At 39.9% G+C, this 19,973-nt stretch overlaps 1 non-coding gene across 1 annotated transcript; it reads left to right on the forward strand.

Annotated features, from left to right (window-relative positions):
• The first annotated feature begins 2,896 nt into the window (after positions 1-2,896).
• Positions 2,897-3,003, forward strand: LOC141593579 (small nucleolar RNA R71). The gene has a single exon (XR_012521653.1). It is a non-coding gene; the product is annotated as a small nucleolar RNA R71 (small nucleolar RNA).
• The last annotated feature ends 16,970 nt before the right edge of the window (positions 3,004-19,973 follow it).

Below are 19,973 nucleotides of genomic sequence, written 5' to 3' on the forward strand. Positions count from 1 at the left end.
ATGAATGAATGAATGAAGGAATGAAGGTGGGAGGGTATTTAAAGAAGTCGAAATTTTCGAAAACGCAGGGGCAATCCGTGCGGATTAGGCCCAATCCGTGCGGATTCTGCAGCTTCAAAACTTTCAGAAGCTCGCCTAAAGACGGGCGGATTCTGGGGAATCCGCTCGGATTCTTCTGTGATGGGACGGGCGGATTTGCGCAGACGGACGGATTTCATCCAGAGAAATTTCTTTGTTTTCTTCATTTGCAAAGACGGCGTCTTCTTCACAAGACGGACGGATTCTATGAGACGGCGTCTTTCCGGAAATCCGCTCGGATTCTTCAACAGTCAAGAAATTTTCAATTTCAGCTCAGCTCAGGACGGGCGTCTTTTGGTCAGGACGCTCGGATTGTTGGAGACGGGCGGATTTGGTACAATCCGCTCGGATTCTTCCCTGTTGTACACGGATTCAGCCACCCGTGCACAATGCATTACCCTTTACCATTCTTCCATTCTTCTTCATTTCTTGTGTTCTTCATTGTGGGGGCACTACTAAGGCATAGATAGCCTAGGCAATTCCCATCCCCACACTAAGGTAAAGCACTACACATCAATTGAAATCGTTAGTCCCTCCCTCACTTCTCTCTTACATGACAATTATTTTGATCAAAGTAAATAAAAATCCGAAAATGACAAAAATGCAATACAAGAATTGAAATGTAAGTTAGGGAGTTAGAAATATTTACAAGTGGTGGTTTAGGGAGGACTCCACCAAACTCCCATTCTTGATGAGATGTCAAGGGGGCATGTTCAAGGTGTTGTTGATGTTGCTCAACACCTTGAAGAAGTAATCAAAAGCTTGTTCATTATTATGGTAGAGGTCCTCAATAGACCGTGCCCCTTGTTGTTGATCATGATCGATGGCATGCCTAATGTAGGGATTAAAGATCCCTTCAAATTCGTCGTCCCAAAGACCACAAACTTCATTGAGTTGATCATTGAAAATCTCTTGCTTAGATGGAGACAACTCTCCCAATTTCTTCTCTTGGCCAATGAGACCTTCCTCTTCTTCCTTGGTTGATTTTGATGAGCTTTGCAAGCTTTCCTTGTCACAATTCACTTGCTCTTTGAATGGAGCATCTTCAACTTTCTTCCTCCATTGGAGTTCCGATTTCTTCCTTTCATCTTTTCGGCTATAATGATCAATCATGAAACATGGCTCATGCAAACGAGGAGCTCTCATGGTCTTGTCAAGATTAAAAGTTATGCTTTCATCTCCCACTTCTAGAGTGAGCTCTCCATGTTTCACATCAATCACCGCACCCGCGGTGTGTAGGAAAGGTCTTCCTAAGATGATTGGAATGTTGGAATCTTCCTCCATATCAACAATGACAAAGTCTACCGGGATGAAAAACTTCCCAATTCGCACGGGGACATCTTTCCATATCCCTAATGGTGTCTTCGTCGATCTATCGGCCATTTGAAGTGTGATATTGGTGCTTTTAAGCTCTCCCATTCCCAACCTTTTACTTACCGAGTACGGCATGACACTCACACTAGCCCCTAGGTCACATAAGGCTTTGTTGATCGTCGTGTCGCCAATGGTACACGGTATTGAGAAGCTTCCCGGATCCTTTAACTTTGGAGGTGAACTCCCTTGAAGTATTGCACTACTCACCTTAGTGAAGGCGATAGTCTCAAGTTTCCGGATCGACTTCTTCTTTGTGAGGATATCTTTCATGTACTTTGCATAGGCCGGTACGTGATTGATTAATTCCGTGAAAGGAATTGAGACTTCTAAGTTCTTCACAATCTCCATGAACTTTCCAAGTTGATCATCAAATTTTGGCTTGGCTTGACGACTTGGAAAAGGAAGTCTAATCACAATGGGCTCCTTTTCTTTGTCCTTGTCTTCATTTTTCTTTAAACTTTCTTCTTTTGATGATTCCCCTTCTTTGGGGCTCTGCATAACAACTTCATTTTCACTAGCTTTCACAACTTCATCCTCAACTTGCTTCTTCGGTGCCTCATACCTTGTACCACTTCTCAAGTGAATGGCACTAACCGTTTCATGTCTAGGGGGATTACTTTGAGGTGGTAATTGCCCCTTTTGTCTTTGTGAGCTTGAAGATGCTAGTTGAGTCAATTGTGTTTCCAACATCTTGGTGTGAGCTAGAATGTTGTTGATGGTGGTGTCTTTTGCTTGGCTATCTTTTTGCATTTGAGTGAAAAATTCTTGTTGATTCTTTTGCATTTGGAGGACCGCTTTTTGGACATCAAAACCTTGGTCATTTTGGTGATTGTATGGATTTTGATTTTGGTAACCTTGGTTTTGATTGTAAAAGGGTCTTTGATTTTGATTTCTCATGGGTGGTGGAGTATATGTTGTTTGAGGGTTTTGAACATTTTGGCTTTTGTATGAGAGATTTGGATGGAACTTGGTGTTTTCATTGTAAAAATTTGAATAAGGGGTACCACTTTTGTAAGCTTGGAAAGCATTAACTTGTTCGGTTGTTCCCCTACACTCACTTGGGTCATGACCCAAAGTTCCACAATTCTCACATATCCCACTTGGGATTGATGAGGATGCCGTCATGGCATTGACATGATGCTTTGATGTTTTTGAGTTTTCCTCAAGTCTAGCCATAGCTTGTTCAAACTTCAAGTTGATTGTGTCAATGTGAGCACTAAGTTGAGCACCCAATTGAGTAACGGAGTCCACTTCATGCTTTCCTCCTCTAGTAGCCTTGCGAGGTCTACTATATTGTGAATTATGGACCGCCATTTCCTCAATCTTGTTCCATGTTTGATTGTCATCAACCTCGGTGACCATTCCATTTGATCCCATATTGAGAATGTTCCTAGAATCTTCATATAAACCCTTCCAAAATTGTTGCACTAAAAACCATTCGCTAAGTCCATGGTGAGGACATGAGCGACAAACACCTTTGAACCGCTCCCAAGCTTCATACAAAGATTCTTCATCCCTTTGCTTAAAACCCGTAATTTGAGCTCTTAGCATGTTAGTCTTTTCCGGTGGGTAGAATTTTTTGTAGAAAGCTAGAGCTAACTTCTTCCAAGAATCTATTCCAAGGGTGGCCTTATCAAGGCCCTTCAACCATTGCTTTGCGGTGCCGATTAACGAAAAAGGAAATAAGACCCATCTAATTTGGTCTTGAGTCACGCCCGTTTGAGAGATAGCATCACAATATCCCAAAAGGTTTCCATATGAGAATGAGGGTCCTCACTAGGCATTCCCCCGAATTGGCTCCTCTCAACTAGTTGGATGAAGGCGGACATGGCAATAAAATTACCGGTGAGATGTTGCGGTGTAGGAGTACCATTTGGTAGATTCTCCTCGGTGGGTATAGAGTGTGACGAGAATTTAGGCATTGTAGGTGGATTTTGTGGGATATTGTTTAATGGGTTTTCTTCTCCTTCTATTGCGAAAGGATTGACAAACTCACTAGTGGGTTGAACAACTTCACCAACACCTCCCAAATTCCTCCTAACAAGTCTCCTATTATTCGTCAAGGTTCTTTCGATTTCACGGTCAAAAGGTAACAAATCACCTAGTGACCTTCTAGACATGCAAAATATCAAACAACTCGAAAACAATTAGAACAAACCTTGAGGAGTTTTACTTCCCCAAGGTGAAAAAGACACAACTAATAACAATGAAAGAAATCTTAAATCAATTAAACACCGTCCCCGGCAACGGCGCCACATTTTTGATCGAGGCCATTTCGTGTTCACAATTAAGCATATGTGGTCGTTGGTCAATGGTCGATACAAAACACAATTTATACTTCACAAACAACTCTACAATTAGTAAAGAGGCAAGTAAAGGTCGGATCCCAAGGGACGGGTATTGAAATGAGAGTTCTATTGTAACTAGTAGTGTCTAGGGGGTGTCACAAATTGGGTTGATGTAGAAGGTCACTAAACTAGAATAACAATGAAAATAAACTAGCAAGATGAATGAAATAAGGGGTGTAAACAATTGATTAAAGGCACTAGGGTGTCATGGGATCATAGGGGAATCATGGGATATGATCATACAAACATGTTCTCAAATTATAAGCAAGCAATTATTGTTGTGATGGATTGAGTTGGGTTATATCTTACAATCCTAGAAAAGTTTGGGTCCCGGAGCCGAATCGATTAGATTGTACAACACCTACAAGTCGACTTAATCTTTCCTACTCAACACATGCATGGTCTAACAAGACTCGAGTTGGGTTATGTCTTACAAGTCAAGTTGAAAGGATAGAAGATGATAGTAAATGCAAGGATTCATAGGCTTAGCATTTCATCAAATATAACATGTGCATGTATTAAGATCAAAACAAGCAAGCAAATAAGATATGAAAGCATATTGATTTAAGCATGAATCATTCCCCATGTTGGTTTCCCCTAATCACCCATTAAACCCTAGCTAAGAGACTACTCACTCATCATCATGTTGATCATGCTAGCAATGTTGTCAATCATACCAACAATATGAAACATGATGAATAAATGAAAGTAATTAACAATAATTAAAAAGGGGTTAAGAGATTATACCTACTAATGATTCCAATAATAAAGCAAGAATAATAGAAGTACTTGAATCCTAGATTGAGAGGTTGTCAATCTCCCAATAATAACTCAAATAATCTTCAATTACCCAAAATAAAGGAAGAACAAGAGAGAGATTAAAGAACTAAAACTTGGATTAAAACTTGATTAATACTTGATTACAATATTGAAGAGAGATTTGATTGATATTAACTACACTAATTATTGATAAGAAGAACATGCTCCTCTAATTAGCCTAATGGGGTATTTATAGTGAAAATTAGGGAGGATGCATTAGGGTTAACTAAGGGCTAAACTAGTAATTACACTTTTTAAGTTGAGCAAGGAGGAGCCGGTATTTTCTGAGAGAAGGGCTTCTCTTTTCGTAGCTTGAAGAATGAAATCCGTGCTGTGCAGGAATCCGTGTGGATTAGAGTCGGGACGGCCAGATTTGGGCTGGGCAATCCGAGCGGATTCAGGAGAGGGACGCTCGGATTGTTGAGGGGGAATCCGAGCGGATTCCAAGGAGGGACGCTCGGATTGTCTTTGGCCGGGCCGGACGGATTATGTCCGCAATCCGTTCGGATTGTTGGTCACAATTCTTCTTCTTTTTCTTCCCTTTTCTTCATAAATTCCTTGGGGATTTCCTTGGGGACGCAAGGATCCTTTCTCAACATTGCTCTTCTACTATGATATGTACAAAGGCCTTCTAGTCTTGTCTCTTCTTGATGCTTGGTCATTGAATACAATCAATTTAGCCTCGTTTTGCCATGAAAATGCTAGATTCTTACTCCTTTCCTACCAAGGGATCAAAATCTCAAAGAATATGCATAACAAAGAACTAAAGATAAGAAATGACCCAAATAGGCACTAAAAAGCATGGAAACAATGGTAATTCGGGGGCTAAATATGCGCCAATTATGGTCACATCAACCACATGGCTCTATATGCTCAGTAATCGTAGGCATCCTGGCAAAAAGACTTTTAAAGCAACGACTAACCTGCAAAACTAATCAAAACTTTGCAGAAATGAGATCAGCCTCAAGGAATAAATTCCTTGAGACGAGAGACAAACATAATTTAAACAACAAAATTGCGCCACCTCCCCGGCAACGGCGCCAAAATTTGACACGTCTGTTGCGTACCTGTCAAAAATACCAACTGGCTCTAACTAATATAGCTAGGGAAGTCGGGTCGAATCCACAGAGAGGTAGGAAATTGTCAGCTAAATCTAAGTTCGTCAAGGTAACCAAATTGGGGGGGTTTTAATTTGTGATATTCTAAACTAATAAGAATAAGGAAGAGAAAATAAGAGGAAGGAATTAATCAGATAAAGAGAAATAGCTAAGACAGACGGTTCACCATAATCATTCAGTCAAGTAATCTAGTTCTCAGGTCAATGCAAACACAGTCTAAGGGGTAACGAACGTCACCTTTCGGTCCTTAATTCACCCTAGAGCGTAAATAGCTTAGCTTTCGCCCTCACTACAATACCCTATTGCTCGCTACTAGTCTCGCCTTTTCCAACCTTTCGGTCTAGGTCAAGGATCACTAAGATATAAATGTCTAATCGCGTCGACTCAATCAGACAGATACAATTAATTGCAGCATTTAAACAACAAAGATTATACCCGCATTAACCCAATAAATCGATTACTATTCCCTCATGATTATGGATCCCCTATAGTCTTAGCAGGGGGAATTAGCTACTCACTACCATCGAATTAACAATAAGGACAAATAGATAATTGGAAGTAAACATTATAACTAATAAAGATCGAATTAAAGCAATTATTATGATAACAATAAAGAGAGAAGAATTCAAAGCAGTAAATATGATTAAGGATAAAAGAAGAATAATAATAACAAACGCAAATCCGAGTCCGAGTAGCAAGGTATGGAAGAAAGACAAAAATCCCAGTAACAGTAGCAAGAACTAGAGTAAAAATGAATCGAACGAAGAGAAGAAGCCAGAGTAACGTAGTCCCTCCCCTCTGTCTTATACGAAAAGTCCATCCTAAAACCTAATCTATGAACTAATTACAAAAGCCCATAAGAAAATTAGGCGGAAAAAATCCTTATAAGGACAAACCACTCGATCGAGTAGAATTAAACTACTCGATCGAGCAAACTAGCACCAACACTCTTGATCGAGTGGAAATAAACCACTCGATCGAGCACTTCTTGCTTGTCTCCTCTTTTGTATACTCGAAAGTGGTCGATCGAGCATCCTTAGGTATATAAAGCATTCGATCGAGCATAAAATCTACTCGATCGAGCTGTTTAAGCACGTTAGACCTTGAAACACTTCCCGAATCCAGCTCACGCGTCTTTCAAGTGTTAGATTTCCAAACTCCGGCTCCTCATTCTCCATAAATGCATGCAAATGGGACGGATTAAGGCTCGATTTAGCTCCTCTTTGGTCAATTCCTGCAAATTACATAAAACGAACCAAAGTAGAACATCCGGGGGTATTTGTAGCTAGATGCTACATAAAAAGTACAGAAATGTGTGTGAAAATGAGGTAAAAACCTTATGTAAAAGACACGCATCACTCCACACTGCCAAAAATAGCCTTTTTTGCCGTCAACTACATCCTACATTTAGCCTGCCCTTGTCAAGCTAGTAGTTTATGTTCTTGGGATTGTTACTAGGTTTTTGGTGGCATTTGCTCATTTTGAGATGATGATTGGGAAGATGAAAAAGGAATGAAGGAGAGAAAAGAAATGGAATTGAAAAAAGAAGAAAAATGATTCGAAAAAGAAAAAAAAAAGAGGTGCGTGCTGTACTGTAGAAAGCAGTCGATCGACTGGTCTCATGGTCGATCGACTGCAGCCCGAGAAGGAAAGAAAAAATCAATTCGCATGATTTAAAGTCTTTATTCAAATGGCGTTTTTTGCTCCCATATTGCATTTCTATCTTATGGGGAGTTGATTGATTATTATGGAGATTGTGAGATTTGTGCTTGATAATTAGCACCAGTTTTATTGTTTATTTTGAGCAAGAAGTTGGATGTTGTTCTATGGTTTTGTTTAGGTGCTAGCTTGATCATCTATGCCTCCACATTCCCATAATTGTTTTGCCTCTTCTTACCCATACCTCACATATCCATATTCACCTCGGCATGTGTCATGGTCATTTGTTCGGTTGGAATGCATATGTATGGTTGTAGAGATTATTTTCATATTAGATTGCAGGCATGTTCTTATAGGTCGTAGTTAGGTGAGAGTCATTACAAAATGAATTCTTTCTATCTTATACATTATTCACCTGTGCTTATGAGTGATTCGAGCGACCCGTGAGAGTCCATTTTGATAAGTCTCTATAGTTGACGGTTCAGCAGTTTTTAACGACTTCATAACTCGTTTGCATGATTCTATATTACTAATTGATTGTTAGTTAATGCATTAAATTGGTTTAGGCTATTCGGTTTGCATTTCACTCTGAGGTTGAACTCGTTCCATTAGGTCCTAGGATCGAGTCTAGTTCTTGCTTGGGGACAAGCAAGGGTTTGGTTTGGGGAAGTTTGATGCGTGTCATTTATATGATGTTTTACACCCTATTTTACACGCATTTCAGAGCTAATTTATGTAGTTTATGCTATTATTCTCCCTATTTCCGTCTACTTTCGTGTTTTTGTACATTATTGCAGAAATATGAAGAATCCAGCGGAAATCAAGCTAAATCCGTCCCCGAGTACATAGCATTGCATTTGACGTGAAGTATTTACTCAAGGAACGAGCTTGGTGCGTATTTCGAGGCCTAAAAGACAACTTTATGAAGAATTAAAAGCGGATTATCAGCTACTCTAGTCGATCGACTGGACCCTATGGTCGATCGACCAGAGCCCGACTTAGTGGAACTCCTATTCAGCATACCTCTGTCGATCGACCGGTCCCAGTGGTCGATCGACCAAGCCGTTAATTCTGACGTGAATAAAAAGATCGAGAATAAGAAAGCCCAATGTATTTTAGGTTTAGGAATAAGTTGTTACGTTAGATTCCTATATAACGTAACCTGACATTAAGCTTTACGCATTCAGTTTCATTCAGCTTTCATCCAGTTTTATTTTATCATTAATTAGGGTTCTTAAGATTTTTATTCTTTCATCAATAAAGTTTCTATTTTGCATTCGGTTCTGATCTTTCCTTTACAATTCCTCTATACGGTATTCTTCTGTCCCGTTATTCAGTTTTATTGTTTTCATTCGTAGTATAGAAATTGCTAGTTAGTTTCCCGAGGCCAAAATTATCGTTTTATGTTATTTGTTTGTTCAATTATTTCAAGCATGAATTCAGTAGTTTATTTCATTAATCTTGTTTTTGTTTTCGTAATAGTCATGAGTAGCTAAATTATTCGTGCTAGGATGTAGGGAATCTGTAGGTTAGGCGGCATTAAAATTAGTATGACCTGAAATCGCACGCCGGTCGATCGACGGGATTCCCTGGTCGATCGACTGGCCACGCTGAGATTGTCTTCGTTTAATTGATTTAAATTCTATATTTGACGAATCGAGTGCACGCGACTAGTTGAATGCTTAGGAAATGACTGACCCATTAAATCGAAAGATAGGGAAGGTTGTCAGATTACCAATTAAAATGACTAAACTATGCTAAGATCGAAAGATAGGAAAAGTTTAGGCTTTTAGTCACTTTTCAGGACGAGAGTCAGTACTAGTGATGTTAGGGACCTGTAGCGAGATCGAAAGATGCTACTTGTTAAGACTGGACCGAGAGGACTTCTTATTTTCCCGTCTCACGTGATTTATTTCAGACCTACCTAGTACGCTGCCGCCGAAACTACAGTGAACCGACCATCTTAGCACCCTTTTTTCTTATTTGATTTAATCTATTCCTTTTATTAGCTCGTTTATTTGCCATTAGTTATAGACCAATTCAAATCAACCCCCACACAATTGTTACTTTAGATTAAAATTAAGACAGCTAATAATTGCATCCGCATCCCTGTGGTTCGACCCGACTGCCACTAGCTATAGTTGTAGTTTGATTTATAAATATTATTTTTGACACCTTACGACGGGTATCAAATTTTGGCGCCGTTGCCGGGGAGGCAATTGTTCTAATTTTTAGTTGTTTTATTTTAGTCTGTTTCTTAGTTTAAGGGACATTCGTTCCTTAAACTATTCTCATAATCTTTTTGTAGTTTCTTCTTATGCGCAGGTCACAGGGTGGTGAATTACTACCGATCAATCCTGAGATTGAGAAGACTTTGCGCGAGTTGGGACAATCATCCAGGATATTGCCGACAGAGGAAGAGCTGAGTACTCTGTCTAGTTACTACGAGAACGAGCTGTTTGAGTAGGATCCACATTCATCTCCTATTTCCACTTCGTTAGCTGAGACCGTCACTTCTCCAGATTTTCTAGAGATGGCTGAAGAAGCGAGTATAGCAAGTCACTCTTAGCCGACAGCTGCAAATCTATATAAGGGATTCGAATTACCGGGAGCAGATAGGAAATTCGAACCGAAGCCTTCTTATATCAACTTGGTTGAGAGGAACCAATTCGGGGGAGCCGCAAATGAAGATGCAACCAAGCATATGGAGATATTTATTGACTATTGCTGCTCTATACCCCCACCGACCGGTGTAACCCAGGACCAGGTGAAGGAAACCATGTTCATATTCTCTCTTCGCGATGCTGCAAGGGAGTGGTACAGAGACTTGGATCGAGCTGCTAATGGGATCACTGACTGGAATTCTTTGGCCCTAGCATTCTACAAGAAGTACTTCTCTGCCTTGAAGATGAATGCTATTAGAGCTGAAATCACGAGCTTTAAACAGGGTCCTGATGAGAACTTTCACGAGGCATGGGTTCGTTTTAAGAAGCTGGTGCGAACCATTCCGCATCATGGGTTTGAGAAATGGAGCCTATGCAATCAGTTCTACAATGGTCTCTATGACGATCAGAGAGCTATCCTGGATGCGGCAGCTAGCGGCAGATTCCAGGAGAATATGGGGGAAACTAAGGGGTGGAAAATCATTGATGACTTGGCCACCCATAAAGCTGAGTATGGAAATTCCAGGGGAAATCAAAGGAGAGTAGCTGAATCTCCTTCTGTAGCTGCATTAGAAGCTCTTACGGCGAGATTTGATAAGTACGAGTTGGGAGGAGCTTCGAAAGGAAGGATTTATCATGTGAATGCTATTTCAGACGGTCCTTTCGTCTGCAAAAGATGTGGAGCTGAGGGACATGTTTCAGATAATTGCCCTAGTCCCTATGAGTCTTGTGCTGCCTTTCAACATTATAGGCAGACAAACACGTATTTTGAGCCGAATGTCCATCCGAACTTGAGGTGGGTAGCCAAAATGTCCTAAATCCAACTCCACCTCCACAGCAGCAGCAGCCGCAGCAGAATTATGTGCCCCCTCATAAACAACAACAGTTCCAAAAGCCACCATATGTCCCTCAGCAGCAGCAGCAGTCCCAAGGTTCCGAATTTGCCGAATTGAAGAATCTATTGCTGAAAGAGTCTCAAGCTAGGGAGGCCGGGATGAAAATGTTAGAGAGCCAAATTGCTCAATTGGCAAGCAAGAATACAACTCGAGCTCCGGGACATTTACCGACACATACTGATCAAAAGGAGACCCTTAATGCCATTACTTAAAGGAATGGGTCTACCCTTGATGGGCCCTCTATGGTCGAGGACATTACTGAAAAAGATGAGGCGGAACTGAGTCAGAAGAAAGCTGGAACGAACAGTGGAAAGAAAAAGACGTCTACCAGGTATATCGGTCGATCGACTGATATACCCATTCTATCGACTAGTCCGCGAGAAACAGTAGCTTCTGGTCCTGTAGAGGTCAGTCGATCGACTGACCTACATGGTCGATCGACTGACAACGCTGCTGATGGTGAACCTTTTCGTCCTCCAATGCCTAATAACTTGAGGGACCACTTGTTTCGGGGTACGACTGCTCCGAAAATATTGAGGCAAGACCCAAATGCTGATGGGTCAGTCCCGGTTCCGAAGTACGACCCGATGTCGATTAATGGTTCATATTTGAGACGGTCTGAAGAAGGGTAGAGCTACAACAAGGAGAAGGTTGTGGACTTTCAGCCTAAGTCCACCGACGCCGGCATGAGAGATTTAGAGGAGAGGGCTAAGTTGCTTCTTACAGCCCCTTATCCAGAGAGATTAGTGCCGACAAAGGAACAGGTATCATTTAATAAATTTGAAAATGTTATTCGTAGCTTAAACGTACAAGTTCCTTTTCTTGAGTTAGTTAATCAAGTGCCTGCTTACATGAAATTTATGAAGCAACTTTTGTCTAAAAAGAAGTCACTTGAAACTGTGCATACTGTCGCACTAACTGAGGACTCGTGCTCTTATTTGACCCACACTGCACCCCATAAGCTACAAGACCCAGGTAGCTTTTCCATTCTATGTAGTATTGGCACCTTTTCTATAGAGAAGGCTTTGTGTGACCTAGGAGCCAGTATTAGTGTTATGCCCTTGAGTCTAGCTAGAAAATTAAAACTGACTAGGTTTGCAGTTACCAACATGACGGTACAGATGGCTAATCGATCTGCGGTCCAGCCTATAGGAGTCTTAGAGGACATTCCTGTGCAAATAGGAAAGTTCTTTTTCCCTGTTGACTTCGTTGTACTAGATATGCCCGAGGATGCCCACATTCCTATCATATTGGGTAGACCATTTTTGCACACTGCTGGTGCAGTTATAGATGTTGGTTCAGGGACTTTGACCTTTAAAGTAGGAAAGCATTCTATTGTCTTTGCCCAGACGGCTAAGAAGAAAGACCCCATGTGGCCAATAACTTGTAATACGGTTTCTGAAAAGAAATCCTATTTTGTGCTTCCTGATATGCCTGTCTCTACGCCTGTTCCTGCTGTAACACCTCTGCTCCAGATTGGGAGCAAATTGGAGGAAGATTCTTCTGTTTTGGATATTGCAGGAGCTGGTTTGGGGAAGGAAGAGCCGCATGTTGCTCTTGATGTGAGGGAGCTAGTCGTTTCAAGAGGCGGCTTAGGATGTCTTAGCTATGGCACTGATGAGGAGCTTGACGATGAGCCTGTCAAAGTAAGGGAGTCCGACTTGGACTTTGATGAGCCAGAAGAGGTCATTGCTTGGGAAGATGTTAAAGCTGTTGATCCGTTGAGTTCTGCGGATGTTGGAGTTGAGAAGAGTGCAGCTGAGGAGATGAGCACTATAGAGGCTACTTCTTGTAGCCAGAAGCCGACTAAGTGGGCCATTCCGTGGCCGTTCTTGATACTAGTTGATCAAAGACTTTACAAACATTTTATTGCTTTCGTTAAACTCTTTTTATTGCTTTTGTGTGCGCGAGATTTCGCATTTTAATAAGTTTGCTTAGGATTTCACATACTTTACACTGTTACTTTGGGTTTTGCGGAATTTTGGGCGCGTTATTGTGTGTAATTGCAGGTTTATAGACCTTGATAACTCAATTTATTGAGTTAATTAGAAGAATTTAGAACTTATAGTAGGTATTGCAGTCGATCGACTGGCTAGTATGGTCGATCGACTGAGCGCTACAGTTCCAGGTGTTTCTGTTCCTGTTAACCTGGTCGATCGACTGGGTGATGTGGTCGATCGACCACCCTGCGCGGCTGTACCTGTTTTCGATCATTCCCCTGCTGTGTTTGGTCGCTTTGCGGAGTTGAGGGAGTCTTTTCTCGACTTTATTCTTCGACCCATTTCTGTTTTCTTCCGTTCCTTTATTTTACACATAATTTTGGGCTTCATAAATTGCTTTCTCGGGATTACGCGTGGTATTGTTTGTCTTTTCAGGTACTTATTGGTAGCACTTCTAGCTACTGAAACCTCCTAGCCCACGCTGGTTTGGGGAGGTTTCCTTTTGCTGCGCTTAAAGTCTTGTGAGTTTCCGAGATCTTACTTCATGTTTTGTTTAGTTTTACCGCAAACTCCCATTTCCTTTGTTTATCTCATTATATTATTTTGCACAATGGGTACATTGTGCGATTTGGTTTGGGGAAGGGTTTTGCGTTGCATTTCATTTGCTTGCATTCACGTTTACATTTTTCAGCTTGCATTGTTGTTTATTTTCCCTTTTATATACAGAAAATCCAAAAATTCAAAAAAAAAAATTTGAAAAATTTCAAAAATTTCAAAAAAATTGCACGTTTATTTTAGCATTTAGGTCGAGTCGAAACGGTAGTATTTCAATGATGACATTGCATTTGCATCTGTTTTTGCCTAAGCCTTGCTAATTGACATGTTATTAGTAGAATCATATATGCATAATCTACGAGTTTTCGTTAAATTTCTTGCTGGACTTAAGACTTGACTTAGAATTTTTGGCAAGCTACATCATTTTCTGAGATTTAGAGCCTATAACTGGTGACATTCATGACCAGTTTATCTAGGATTGTGAGTAGTTACTCCTTATGAGACATGTTACATAAATGTGCGTAAATGTGAACTTAATCTGCTTAATACCTGTATGCATTCGGTTTGTGGTTTGTTGACACATGTGGAAGAGGTCACCCATTTGTTCTTTTTGCCCATAAGCTCCACACTGCCAAAAATAGCCTTTTTGTCCCGTCAACTACATCCTACAATTAGCCTGCCCTTGTCAAGCTAGTAGTTTATGTTCTTGGGATTGTTACTACGTTTTTGGTGGCATTTGCTCATTTTGAGATGATGATTGGGAAGATGAAAAAGGAATGAAGGAGAGAAAAGAAATGGAATTGAAAAAAGAAGAAAAAGAATAAAAATGATTCGAAAAAGAAAAAAAAAGAGGTGCGTGTTGTACTGTAGAAAGCAGTCGATCGACTGGTCTCATGGTCGATCGACTGCAGCCCGAGAAGGAAAGAAAAAATCAATTCGCATGATTTAAAGTCTTTATTCAAATGGCGATTTTTGCTCCCATATTGCATTTCTATCTTATGGGGAGTTGATTGATTATTATGGAGATTGTGAGATTTGTGCTTGATAATTAGCACCAGTTTTATTGTTTATTTTGAGCAAGAAGTTGGATGTTGTTCTATGGTTTTGTTTAGGTGCTAGCTTGATCATCTATGCCTCCACATTCCCATAATTGTTTTGCCTCTTCTTACCCATACCTCACATATCCATATTCACCTCGGCATGTGTCATGGTCATTTGTTCGGTTGGAATGCATATGTATGGTTGTAGAGATTATTTTTATATTAGATTGCAGGCATGTTCTTATAGTTCGTAGTTAGGTGAGAGTCATTACAAAATGAATTCTTTCTATCTTATACATTATTCACCTGTGCTTATGAGTGATTCGCGCGACCAGTGAGAGTCCATTTTGATAAGTCTCCATAGTTGACGGTTCAGCAGTTTTTAACGACTTCATAACTCGTTTGCATGATTCATATTACTAATTGATTGTTAGTTAATGCATTAAATTGGTTTAGGCTATTCGGTTTGCATTTCGCTCTGAGGTTGAACTCGTTCCATTAGGTCCTAGGATCGAGTCTAGTTCTTGCTTGGGGACAAGCAAGGGTTTGGTTTGGGGAAGTTTGATGCGTGTCATTTATATGATGTTTTACACCCTATTTTACACGCATTTCAGAGCTAATTTATGTAGTTTATGCTATTATTCTCCCTATTTCCGTCTACTTTCGTGTTTTTGTACATTATTGCAGAAATGTGAAGAATCCAGTGGAAATCAAGCTAAATCCGTCCCCGAGTACCTAGCATTGCATTTGACGTGAAGTATTTACTCAAGGAACGAGCTTGGTGCGCATTTCGAGGCCTAAAAGACAACTTTATGAAGAATTAAAAGCGGATTATCAGCTACTCTAGTCGATCGACTGGACCCTATGGTCGATCGACCAGATCCCGACTTACAGGAACTCCTGTTCAGCATACCTCAGTCGATCGACCGGTCCCAGTGGTCGATCGACCAAGCCGTTAATTCTGACATGAATAAAAAGATCGAGAATAAGAAAGCCTACTGTATTTTAGGTTTAGGAATAAGTTGTTACGTTAGATTCCTATATAACGTAACCTGACATTAAGCTTTACGCATTTAGTTTCATTCAACTTTCATCCAGTTTTAGTTTATCATTAATTAGGTTTCTTAAGATTTTTATTCTTTCATCAATAAAGTTTCTGTTTTGCATTCGGTTCTGATCTTTCCTTTACAATTCCTCTATACGGTATTCTTCTGTCCCGTTATTCAGTTTTATTGTTTTCATTCGTATTATAGAAATTGCTAGTTAGTTTCCCGAGGCCAAAATTATCGTTTTATGTTATTTGTTTGTTCAATTATTTCAAGCATGGATTCAGTAGTTTATTTCATTAATCTTGTTTTTGTTTTCGTAATAGTCATGAGTAGCTAAATTATTCGTGCTAGGATGTAGGGAATCTGTAGGTTAGGCGGCATTAAAATTAGTATGACTTGAAATCGCACGTCGGTCGATCGACTGGGTTCCCTGGTCGATCGACTGGCCACGCTGAGATTGTCTTCGTTTTAATTGATTTAAATTCTATATTTGACGAATCGAGTGCACGCGACTAGTTGAATGCTTAGGAAATGACTGACCCATTAGATCGAAAGATAGGGAAGGTTGTCAGATTACCAATTAAAATGACTAAACTATGCTAAGATCGAAAGATAGGTAAAGTTTAGGCTTTTAGTCACTTTTCAGGACGAGAGTCAGTACTAGTGATGTTAGGGACCTGTAGCGAGATCGAAAGATGCTACTTGTTAAGACTGGACCGAGAGGACTTCTTATTTTCCCGTCTCACGTGATTTATTTCAGACCTACCTAGTACGCTGCCGCCGAAACTACAGTGAACCGACCATCTTAGCACCCTTTTTTATTATTTGATTTAATCTATTCCTTTTATTAGCTCGTTTATTTGCCATTAGTTATAGACCAATTCAAATCAACCCCCACACAATTGTTACTTTAGATTAAAACTAAGACAGCTAATAATTGCATCCGCCTCCCTGTGGTTCGACCCGACTTCCACTAGCTATAGTTGTAGTTGGATTTATAAATATTATTTTTGACACCTTACGACGGGTATCATGGGCTCTCAACATATTAGTCTTTTCCGGAGGATAGAATTTCTTGTAGAAAGCAAGTGCCAATTTCTTCCATGAATCAATACTAAGAGTAGCCTTATCTAGGCTCTTCAACCATTGTTTTGCGGTACCAATCAAAGAAAAAGGAAATAAGACCCATCGAATTTGGTCTTGAGTAACTCCGGTTTGAGAAATCGCATCACAATAGTCACAAAAAGTCTCCATATGAGAATGAGGGTCTTCACTAAGCATCCCTCCAAATTCACTTCTCTCAACTAATTGTATAAATGCGGATTTTGCAATGAAATTACCGGTTAAATGTTGTGGTGTAGGAGTACCAATTGGTAGGTTCTCCTTGGTTGGTACGGAATGTGATGAAAATTTAGGCATTGTGGGTTGATTTTGTGGTGGGTTTTGTATTGGGTTATCCTCTCCTTCTCTTGCAAAAGGGTTGATGAACTCAATGTTATTTGGTTGAATGTCCACAATTTCACCAATACCTCTCAAAGTATTCCTAGCAAGTCTTCTATTGTTGGTCAAAGTTCTTTCAATTTCAAGATCAATGGGTAACAAGTTACCTTGTGATCTCCTAGACATGCAAAATATCAAACAACTCGAAAACAATTAGAACAAACCTTGAGGAGTTTGACTTCCCCAAGGTAAAGAAAGACACAACTAAAAATAATTAAAAGAAAATCAAATCAAGTTAACACCGTCCCCGGCAACGGCGCCATTTTTGGTCGGATCGGTTTTGTTACTCGTCGTCAAAAGTTACCTTGACCAAAACATTATTTATAACTTCACAAACTACTCTGCTCTTAGTAAAGAGGTAAGTAAAGGTCGGATCCCAAGGGACGGGTATTGATGTAGGATTTTCAATCGCAATTGGTTGTGTCTAAGGGTGTCACAATTTGGGTTGAGGTAGGAGATCAACTAAACTAATCAACAATATGAAAACAAAGTAATAAGCAAGCAAGATGATTAAAATGAGATGTAAACAATTGATTAAAAGCACTAGGGTGTCATGGGTTCATAGGGGATACATGGGAGTTGATCATACAAACATGTTCTCAAATTATAAGCAAGCAATTATTGTTGTGATGTGATCGAGTTAGTGTATATGTTACAATCCCTAAGAAGGTTTGGGTCCCGGAGCCGAATCAATTAGATTGTACAACACCTGAAAGTCGACTTAGTCCTTCCTATTCAACATTATGCATGGTCTAATGAGACTCGAGTTGGTTTATGTCTTACAAGTCTCATTGAAAAGATAAATGATGGGTAAAAAATGCAACGATTCATAGGCTCGCATTTCATCAAACATAACATGTGCATAAGTTGAAATCACAACAAGCAAGCAAATAAATTATTTGAGCATATTAGATTAAGAATGAATCATTCCCCATGTTGGTTTCCCCTAATTACCCATTAACCCTAGCTAAGGAAACTACTCACTCATTATCAAATTTAACATGTTAACAAGGTTGTCAATCACATTAACAATGCCAAACATGATGAATGAATGAAAATAATTAACAATAATTAAAGCAAAGATTAAAAGAATTATACCTTTGGAGATTCCACAATAATAATGCAAAGAATAATAGAAGTACTTGATGATTGATGGAAGGTTGTCAAACTTCCAATAAACCCAAATAATCTTCTAATTACCCAAAATAAAGGATGAACAATAGAGAAATTAAGGAAAGATTAAGGAATGAGTTTTGTATTAAGACTAGATTGAAAGTTGATTACAAGATTAAGAAATGATTAAGATTGTATTACAAGTTGATTAAGAGAGCCTGCTAATCTAGGTAGTACAAAGGGGTATTTATACTAAAGATTAGATGCATAAATTAGGGTTACTAAGGGCTTAAATGACTATTAAGACCCTTAAGAAAAGTAGGAAATGCTCCTCTCCAAGGAGATGCGCATCTCCGTATTGCTAGTCCCACGAAGATCTGCTCGTCCCGAGCGTCTAGGAAGCTGGCACGGTGGAGTCTGTCAGGAGATCCGAGCGGATCATGGGAGAGACGCTCGGATTTCTTGGCTTCAAGACGAGCGTTTGGCGTCGGGACGCTCGGATGGCTGGGCAGGGAGACGCTCGGATTGGCAGCAATCCGCTCGGATCCTGGGTCAGTCACTTCTTTTTTCTTCTTTCCTCAACAATCCGCGGGGATCTTGTTGAGGATGAAAGGATCCTTTCATCATTGTCCAATCTAGTTTATTATCTACATAGGCCTTCTAGTATCGTCTTCCCTTTGATACTTGGTCATTGAATGCGATCAATTTAGCTCCATTTTGCCATGAAAATGCAAGGTTTGCACTTCTCTCCTACCAAGGAAACAAAATCTTAAAGAATATGCAAAATGGGAAACTAAAGATAGTAAATGACCCAATTATGCACTAAAAAGCATAGGAACGAGGCTAATTTGGGGACTAAATGTGCTCAAATATGAGTCACATCAATAAGTCCAGCTGCTGTCAGGCTCGTAGTGCGTATTTAGTTGTTCTCTATTTCCCTCGAGGTTCACGAGCCATACCTTCGAACAACCCATTTGCTCCCTTGATTTCTTCTCACAAGGTGTCGCGTGACCAGGCCTATTCCTAAAAAAATTAGGCCCAAACATCATCCAAAAAAAATTGGGCAAAGTGTTTTGAAGACACAACAAAAGACAATGCAAAGTGCGACCTTGAATATTTCACATAAAATCAACGACCTTTAATCAGGAGAGAACGTTTGTATGGTTAAAAACAATATGTAGGGTCAAGAGAATTAAGGTTGGTTGTTTAAGTGAGTTTTCTGTTAAGGAGTTTTTCATGGAATTTGGCAAAAGATATTGATTTAAATCCTAAGTATGAATATCATCAATAACAAGTTGATAAACGAGGGATTGTTTTTGTTAGGTGTTTGGATTGTTTAACGTGGCCACTAGACGGAATAGCATAGGTATTCGCGAGGATATCCATGCCTCTTTGGTAGTCGAGGTTCTAGTTATAAAGTGGGCTGGGCAGAGGGTGTTAGCCAAGACACTAAATAAGAGATTATTTATCTTGTTGATATATACCATGTAATGTACACAGGGTTCAGGAAGGTTTCTTTTTTGTTGTTCTTTTCGTCGTTGACAGTTTAGGGTAAGACCGGCATCAACGAAATAAGACAAATCATATCTAGTGAGAAGAATTCAAGTTAAACACGCCATTACTGGTTGTTGAGGTCGATGAGTTTATCAACTGAATAAATATCGAGTAGCATAGTTAGCTATGAAGGTTCATTATTATTGCAAATTAGGCTAATCGTTATTTAAATAGACACCTTACTCAATAGACCTGGCCAATGACGCGGGTCCTTTTGGTTGCATGTGCGCCTCGTTCCATAGCCTGGCGTAGCCCGTCCAAACATCA

Source organism: Silene latifolia, chromosome 7, assembly GCF_048544455.1.
Source record: "Silene latifolia isolate original U9 population chromosome 7, ASM4854445v1, whole genome shotgun sequence".
Taxonomy (NCBI): Eukaryota; Viridiplantae; Streptophyta; class Magnoliopsida; order Caryophyllales; family Caryophyllaceae; genus Silene; species Silene latifolia.